The sequence below is a fragment of the Triturus cristatus genome, chromosome 1_2 (genome assembly GCF_964204655.1).
Source record: "Triturus cristatus chromosome 1_2, aTriCri1.1, whole genome shotgun sequence".
In the NCBI taxonomy this organism is placed as follows: Eukaryota; Metazoa; Chordata; class Amphibia; order Caudata; family Salamandridae; genus Triturus; species Triturus cristatus.
In genome coordinates, this window is record NC_140580.1 from 355,230,463 (window position 1) to 355,239,643 (window position 9,181).

General features: G+C 47.5%; 1 protein-coding gene across 4 annotated transcripts in view; it reads right to left on the reverse strand.

Moving 5' to 3' along the window:
- The window catches only part of KLHL21 (kelch like family member 21), a 124,634-nt gene extending 115,688 nt beyond the window's left edge, over positions 1-8,946 (reverse strand). Inside the window, exon 1 of one of the 4 annotated variants that reach the window (XM_085604426.1) lies at positions 8,822-8,946. The gene's annotated coding sequence lies outside the window, so the exon portion shown is untranslated. Of the gene's footprint in view, positions 1-8,572; positions 8,709-8,821 lie in introns of those variants that run through there. The other 3 variants (XM_085604409.1, XM_085604402.1, XM_085604418.1) reach the window with 3 other exon arrangements.
- Positions 8,947-9,181: the final 235 nt, after the last annotated feature.

Sequence of the window (9,181 nt, forward strand, 5' to 3'; positions counted from 1 at the left end):
TGGCATACCAGGCCTCAATCCTAGCAATGCAGACTCCGATTTTCTTTTTCTGATGTTGGTAAACAGGGTTGGGTGATAATATCAAAAACATTACAAACAGCAGTGATTGATGCATATACACAGGGGCACATTCTTTTAACAAGCATTTGCAATGCAATAGGTCTCGCATTATTAAAGTATGAGCTATTGGTGTTGTATTATTTAGCAATGCCAATAGCTCAAACTTTAATAATGCGAGACCTATTGCATTGCAAATGCTTGTTAACCCCTTCAGTGTCCATGACGAGACTATCTCGTCATGAACCCCGCCCGCTAATGCAACGCCCGGCACAGGGCGGGGAAAGGGCGGGGCACCGAAAAGGTTAAAAGAATGTTTTGATGTGAAGTATGCATGTGGACATGAGTGAGTTTGTATGAGTGAGTTTTTCAGTGTAATATGTATTGACGAGTATTAATAAAATCCTGCTTTGTATTTTTGGATAAAAAAAAGTATGTTTTGGTTCTTTCATTGCATGTTGCAAATATTGTGCTGTTCAATAGTAGTTAGTTGCCTTAAGTCTTTGCACTGATTCACTAATCCCTGCCTTAAGGAACGTTAATTCTATTAGGAGGCCCTCTTTCTCTCTTTTCAGAAGCTAATGCAATTCCATACATTTTACAAAAGAAAGCATACTACATCTGGTTACGGATTTAAAGAGACAGCGACAAGCCTATCAGAAGTGCCAGAACACTGGTGTGACACCTTCAAATACTGATATATTTTAGAGAACTGCTAGCACATGTGGTTTTGCTTCGCATGCTGAAAATGTGGTTGTACTTTTCCAACAATAACCATTGATCTATATGTCGCAGAATATAATAACAAAGCACTGGCAAATCCAATAGGCCTGGCCTTGCAAACATTGTGATGGCCAACTTTTATTTTTATTGCTCCAGGTGCGCTTCTGCACTCATGAAGCCAGGACCAGAGCCCCAAGTCTCTTTGAAATGGCTGGGGTTGTATTTTCCACCGCCAAAGTTAACACTTAGGGTGGGATTATCACCACTCATAATGATGAGCCAAAGTGTAATACAGCCCTAAATGAAAGGAAAACAGCAGCACCATCTTTTATTTAACCTGAGGCGAATATTAACGTAGATTTAGCTGGCTCAAACAGCAGATCCTCTTTTACCTTCCAGTAAACTGCACCAAAATAAATATTAACATTGCAAAAAAGACATTACATTCTAGACTGCAAAAACAATGTGATGTGCAGAGAATTTTGAGAGTTTATATGCAAATTGACTGAAAAATGGCTGGGGTTCCACTTCAATTTCTTTCCCCAATATTTTGTTTGCCATACCTAGAGGTGATGTGCTCCTAAAATGTTTCACTGAGCTGGAATGCACCTAAGAAATACATTCTAGTTTCAAATTGTTATCATTGCAAATGCATTGCCGCATCTATGCCACCAGCAAAACAAAACGTAGACAATAAATACAAGTCGGTCTGTACAACCATCATAAAAAATACAATAAACTGAGTTGTAATCGCATATTGTACTTCATTAAAAATAATGTATATGTGTATGCTTCTTCTAGGCAGGGCACTTCACATTTTCTGCTCTCTTTTGGAGACAGGAGTAGACAAAGAGAAAAGCTGCAATTCCTCAATCAACCAACCAATCAGGGGAATTGTAAGCGCGCTACACTCACCCGTTAGGGTCTCAAGGCACTGGGAGGGGGGTGGGGGGATAAGCAGCTCTGTTCAGTTGAAAAGCCAGGTCTTGAGTGTCTTCTTGAAGGTGTTCAGGGAGAGGGGCGCGTCTAATGTTGATCGGGAGCTCGTTCCAGGTCTTGGCCGCGATGTAGGAGAAGGATCTTCCACCTGTTCTGGCTTTGCCGATGCGTGGGGTTTTGGCGAGGGCGAGGTCGGTGGATTGGAGGTTTCTCTTGGGTGAGTAGAAGGAGAATCTCTCGTTGAGGTATTGTGGGCCGGTGTTGTGGAGGCATTTGTAGGCGCGGGTATCTTGAAGGTGACTCTTCTCAACGGGGAGCCAGTGGACGGTCCGTAGGTTTTGGGTGATGTGTTGGTTTCACAGGACGCCGAGGACGAGTCTGGCTGCAGTGTTCTGTCTGGTCTGGAGTTTGTGGAGCAGAGATTTGTTGATCCCGGCGTAGAGGGCGTTTCCGTAGTCCAGTCTGCTGGTTATGAGTGCTTGGGTGACGGTCTTCCTAGATTCGGAGGGGGGGGGGGGGGTTCCATTTGAAGGTCTTTTGGAGGATGCGGAGGGTGTTGAAGCAGCTGGAGGCGACGGCATTGACCTGTCGGGTCATGGAGAGGAAGGAGTAGAGTATGATGCCGAGGTTTCGGGAGTGGTCCATGGGTGTGGGAGGGCTGCCGAGGGCGGTGGGCCACCAGGTACTGTCCCATGCTGAGGGGGAGGGTCCGAGGATGAGGACCTCTGTCTTCCCCCAGTTGAGCTTCAGGCAGCTGCTGCTCATCCAGGATGCAACAACCTTCATTCCCTCCTGGAAGTTGAGTTTAGTGGTTGCATGGTCGTTGGTGAGTGAGAGGATGAGCTGGGTATCGTCGGCGTAGGATATTATGCTGAGTCTGTGCTGTCTGACGATGGCGGCGAGGGGGGCCACATAGATGTTGAAGAGCGTGGGGCTGAGCAACGATCCTTGGGGTACACCGCAGTTGGTTTCCATGAGTTTGGAGCGGAAGGGTGGCAGTCTGATCCTTTGGGTTCTGCCGGTAAGGAAGGAGCAGATCCAGTCGAGGGCGGTTGCCTGTATGCCAGCGTTGTGGAGTCTGGCGTTGAGTGCGCGGTGGGAGACGGTGTTGAACACTGCAGGGAGGTCGAGTAGGATCAGAGCCGCGGTGTGTCCTTGGTCGAGGAGGGTGCGGATGTCGTCTTTAGCGGCGAGTAGAGTGGTCTTGATGCTGTGGTTGCTGCGGAATCCGGATTGGGAGGGGTTTTCTTCAATTAATTTTCTCAGCTGGGCATTGACGATCTTCTCTGTGACTTTGGCCGCGAAAGGGATGAGGGAGATGGGTCAGTAGTTATTGAGGTCGGTGGGGTCTGCTGAGGGCTTCTTGAGCAGAGGTCTAACTTATGCGCGTTTCCAGACGTTGGGAAAGGTGCCGGTCTTGAAGGTAGTGTTGATGGTGAGTCATAAATCTAGTGCGATGATGGTGGCTCTGTGGTAGATGTGTGGTGAGCAGGGGTCAGTGGGGGGCCCTGAGTGGAATCCTTTCATGGTCGAGGTGGTGTCTTAGGAGATGACTGGGGTCCAGGAGGAGATGGTATGCTGGCTGGTGTTTCTGGGGATGGAGGTGGTTTCGGCGTCAGGTGTTTGGTCGTTGAAGTGGCCGTAGAGGCCCTTGATTTTAGGATGGAAGTAGGATCCGAGCTTGTCGCAGGGGTCCGTGGTTACGCAGGGGGACTTGGTGAATTCCTGGATGAAGCTGAAGAGTTCCTTGGAGTTGCTGGAGTTGGCGAGAATTTTGTTTTGGATGAAGGTCCTTTTGGTGGATCTGATGCGTTGGTGGTATTCTGTCATAGTTTTGTAGTAGGTGGTGTGGTCTTCTGGCATTTTGTGTTTCTACAGTTCTTCTTGAGACGTCTGCAGGTGCGTCTGGTTTCTTGGCGGTCGGTGGTGAACAAGGTGACCTTCCTGGGGCGCTGTCTGTCGAAGTTGCGTAGGGGTGCGAGCTTGTCTGCGCAGTTGAAGATCCATCTGTGGAGTCCTTTGGCCGCGAGGTTGGCGTCAGTCGAGGTGGTGGGGGTTTCGCGTTTGAGGGTGGAGTTGAGCTGTTCCACCGCGATTTTGCTCCAGTTCCTTCGTGGGGGTGTGGTGCAGGTTTGGGGGCGGTGGGTTTTGTCGATGGTGAAGTGTACACAGTGGTGGTACGTCCACAGGGGTAGCGTTGTGTGGCTGAAATGGATGCTGTTACCTCCTGCGAAGATGAGGTCGAGGGTGTGTCTTGCCTTGTGGGTGAGCGTGGTAACGATCTGTTTCAGGCAGATGTTGGCGAGGTTGTCCAGGAGCGTGGTGGAGTTGGGGGTCGCTGGGGTTGTCGAGGTGGAAGTTCAGGTCTCAGACGAGTATGTAGTCCATGGAGGTGATGGCATGGGCTGCGATGAGGTCGGCGATGGTCGTGGTTAACGAGGCACGAGGTCGTGGGGGTCTGAAGGCGAGGGTGCCGCGAAGTGTGGTTCTGGGACTGGGCTGGATCTGGAAGTGAAGGTGTTCTTGGTGGCGAGGCAGTCGTTTGTGGTGGAGGAGGAGAGTCGGAGGGAGCTCTTGTGTGCAATGGTGAGTCCTCCTCCAGGGCGGTTGGGACGGTCTTTCCTCTGGATCTTGTTTCCGTCGGGGATGGCTGTGGCGATGTTGGGGGCGTAGGCGGCGATGGTCCAGATTTCTGTGAAGAAGGCAATGTCTGGTGATAGGGTGTCGAGGAGGTCCCAGATCTCAACGGCGTGTCCGTGCAGGGAGCGTATGTTGAGGAGGATGCACCTCAGGGTTCCGGCGGTGTTGGCGTTCGGTGCGGGGGTGATGGCCGTGGGGTGCTGATGGTGGTGAAGGTCTGGCGGCAGTGACGGCAGGAGAATTGTCCGTGGGTGGGTCTCGGTGTGGACAGCTGGCAGTTGTTGTTCTTCCCAGGGTTGAGTGCGAGGTGGGTGGCTGAGTCGTAGCTGTGGATGATTGGAGATCCAGGGGTCATGGTCGCGGTCGGGTTGCAAACGGGCGCAGGCGGGCTTGCCTTCGGCGTGTCTGCTGTGCGCGGCCGCTATTAAGTAGGGAGGGCATCGCAGCTGGGAGGCGGGACCGGGGAATCGGCGGGGAGGAGGGGCCGCGGGAAGGGGAAGAACAAGCAGGAAACAAGCCAGAAATGGGGCAAAAAACAGAGAAACAGCACAATTAGAATAAAGTAAAAACTAAACAGACAAAACAATAAGGCACAAACAGTTACAGTGATGCACTTACAATTAAGGCAGAACGAAAAGCAACAGGACAACAAACAGAGGATGAAGAGGGCCTCGACCTCCTGACAATGCAGAGTGCGCCGCAGAGCGGGCAGTGGCACTCACCAGCGGAGCTGCAGGGGGAGAGAGCTGGTCCCTGACCTCCATACAAATCCTTAACAAATTCCTTGTAAAAGATGGCTTAATGTGGTGCCGGGGGAGAGTAGCCACCTCGACGTCTAGTCCTTGGGCTTTCTGGACTGGTGGTCAGACCAACACTGGTCGGGTTTGAGGATTGGTTAAGGTTCACCTCCAAGCTTGTGAAGAGTGGGACAGAGCGCCAGACACTTTTCTCCAAAACACCAAAGAGACCCTGCTCAGCATGGTAAGATGGAAGTTCAGAGGAATAACTCATTTGATCCGTGACCTCTATATTGAGACAGAAAATATGGACCCAAAACAGTTGAAAATATTTGAAACGAACTTTGAATTAGAGAGTTCCAGATTAGATTACAAATTCAAAATCTGTTTTTCCCTATGCAAAAACACCTCAAGTACTTAAGATGTTATTTTCGGAAGATGTCTTGCACATGATGGTGTCATGATCCTCAGAATGGCCCATCACGTATTCCTAGCGGCAACTGGGTGGGCTATATATTACAAAGCATGCAACGTAAGGCTTAGTTCACATTTTATAGTTGGACGAGGTTGAATCCCGAAAAAAATATCGTCCTTGTTACAAGCCTATGACAGCACAAATGCGACGGAAAGAAATATTTGCATCAAACCGAACCACTCTTGGCACATTCCCTGTAAAACGTTATAGATCGTTTGTACTTTTATAGTTGTGGGCCAGTCATATTCAAATCAAACTTGCACTGCGTACAAAGCAGGACGGTGGGGCATGACTTCCAGGCCACTTCCCACTCTGAACGAAAAAACAAGCGACTCCAGGTGCAATGCGTGCTTTTAGGGCCTCACTGGCAAAGTGCAGCTTGAGTCCCTATAATTCAGCACACTGGGAACGCACATCTGGCACACCCGTGCCATTTTCCACTGTCCTCCCACAGCTGCCAGTAGAGACCAATAAAATATGTTTTGTATTACTACCAAACGGAATCCGACAATCATTTTCTGTTAAATTGCAAACATTTCTAGTGGTAGACATTCATCTATTTACTACTTAATATGCCCTTTTCACGTAAAATGTTTTCAGGCTTGTAGCCCTGCAAATACTATTTCTAGAATGGACTGCACTGTAGTCTTTATCAATATCAGCAAACGAAAGGCTCAGTAAGCCTTTTGAGATTTGAACCCAAGGTTTCACGCAGATTACTCCTTCAGATGTAATACACCACTGTGTTGTTTTATAGGGGCTGGGAAAGCACAAACTCTTACACAGCATATAGTTGTGTTGTCTTTCTGTTCTAAATACTGTACACACATTTTTCCTTGAAAAAGTTTGTCTTTATGTGAGACACAGCAAGTAACCTACCCATTGGCATGCTGGGTCTTTAAAAGGATGTACGTAATTTTGGGTTTGTCTTGCATTGGGATATATTTGGTTTTATGTAAAATGCTCTAGAACTTTACATATTTTCATTACTTCACTTTTCGTCAATTCTCTGGCTTGTTTTTGCGAATGAATGAATGAATGAATAAAACTTTTAAGAAGTACTGTTGCTAGGGATCAGGGCGTCCTGGAGCTGCAAAAAGGTCAGACTGCGAGATTAGAGGGATTTGAAACTCAAATTCAGATAGTTCCTAAAAACAGCAAATGCGAAAGTAGATTTTGGAGTAGCAGGCAAAGCATCCCAATCATGTAACAAAATTATCAACACCCTAATCCGAAAATGAATCCCTCACACAAGACACACTTCAGTGCCACTGAGCTACATAAAACTACGAATAAAATAATTCTGCAAAATTCTTTAGATTACTCCTTGAATCAAAAACGAGCCACTGAAAAGCACAGGTCGCCAGTAAGTCACTTTTGTATTGCAGCAAAACACACTTGCCCCTTAATTCTTCCGAAATCCACAAAATGGAGTACCACTGAAGTGAGTAAGACTTCTTCTTAGTTAATCCTCAAGTACTGAGCATCCTTGCTTATTGATGGGCCCAGGCTTTAAGCATACGTGTTTATGTACGAAGATTCAGACTGTTCATTTCCACTTAAGTCTTTTTCTCATTATGTAGTAAGCTTTATTATGACTCCAGCCCTGGTCTGAAGTCCTGATGTTTTCAAGTATATTTAAATACACGTCAAGACTCCGTTTCAACACTATTGGGTGCAGCTTATTATTGGAACCCCTTGAGTCAAAGTACTGTAAAATGTGTTTAAATGATTATAAAGAATTCTATGTGGATGAATATTTCTTCATAATCATTCAATATATGGTAGAATTTGGCGTAATTTTCAAATAAGCAATTGAGAGATTGTCACCAAATGGCCAATGTTATTCTTCGATTCAGGTAGTAAGCACCATAGTACTTTAGCTGTTCACTACCATCATTAACGATCCTTGAGTTCACAAAATTAGATATCTTGCAAATAAATAGTATTGTGATATTCTGAACTTCCAGTTATAGAACATTAGAAAAGCTAAGAAATAGGTGTTCAGAATAATTTTCGGCAGATGTTGTGAAATACTTCTTTGGCTTCTAGGATCAAGGTTTGAGAGGGTCTCGTCTGATCAGCCTCAAAGGCTTACACAGGAAAAGATTGTAAGGAGATCACCTAAGTAACGATGCAACCTACCGAGTTAGTTTAAAAAAATAGTGGACTCAAACAACTGTGTCCATGCGCTTAATTGTTAGGCTGTACCCTTAAACGGGGTAGTTCATTTTATAGATTAAGGAAGGATGAAAGCCTAAATTTGCCTCACCGAGATCCGCAAAGTCCAAGCGGATTTCTGAAGCCGGGGGCACTAGACTTACAGTAATATGTAAGATGCTGTGGAGAAAAAGAAACGTTCAGGCTTTTCTCATGTTCTTCAACTAAAAAATGGAAATACCAATTAATGATGCAATTGAGGCGGAGGGGGTTCACTAGGAGTATTACAAAGAAACGTAAACCTGCTTCGTCCATCAATAGTTTGAATCAATGTGCACAGAAGCGACTCGCTCACTGATTCTTGTATGACTGTATACTTGGCTAAGTAACACCTCTACTGGGTAAAGCGTTAAACAAAGGGGGCATTATATAAAATACCACGATTGCATTTCATCCCACTTAACGTAACGTTTTAAAACCAGTTTTTCTCGTGGTATCTGAACTCGCCCTGCCTATAACTCATCACACAGTCTTGTGATAAATACTCCGAGAATCGTTGTAGGTCAAGATATTTATTTTGCTCAGAATAACGAAGCCAGCACAGCAACGCAGCTACGCACAGCTGCACTCCACCGGTGAAATCTCCAACTGATCACCGATGACACTCGGGGATTCCGAGCGTCATCAGTGATGCCACAAAGTGCACGCTACAATACGTAAATTAATTCTAACTTAAACACAACACACAGTTTAGATGTTGTTGTGCGGCGAAGGACTTGTCGATGCGATATACGTGGCGCAGGCATGCAGATAACCAAACGCGCTGCGGCTCGCTACTCACAAACACAGGGCCCGGTGGATGAAGGCACAGCTGCCCGCTTTTGCGAAGAGGGCGACCCGGGGCCGAGAGAGTGCGCTGTGGTCTCAAAGAGCCGTTACAGCGCATCCCGTGCCAGGCCTGCTCTGGCCAGAGGCGGAGCAAGGTGGCTGCATCAGGTCCATAGAGGGATGCGTGCTGTCCCAAACCCTGCCCCTAGCCCAGACAGAGGCGGCCCGCTCTAGACAGACACTTCCCACTGCAGAAACGTACCCCTTGAACCGAGAACCGCCTCCTCGTCACATGGCAAACAGTGTGACAGTGACTCTGCGCAATCTCCCATATACGCCCGTCGACCATAATGGAAGTCGGAAGTGACGCTCTGTGACGAGCCTGCGCGAGCTGCCACCTCCAGCGCGTCACTAGCTGTTCAACGGGTTAAGTCTGAGGCTTGAGCTTCACCGGTCGGGTTGCTCGCGCGCGCATTCTGACCTCCCCCCATCAACTAGCTGCCAAAAGCTCGCTTCCGCACTCATGCTTCACCTCTCTCCGCCGCCCACCCCCCAACAAACTGCCGAAAATTTGGCAGACCTTTGAATGTTTCTAGACAAATGCCTTGTGAGGAACGTGGAG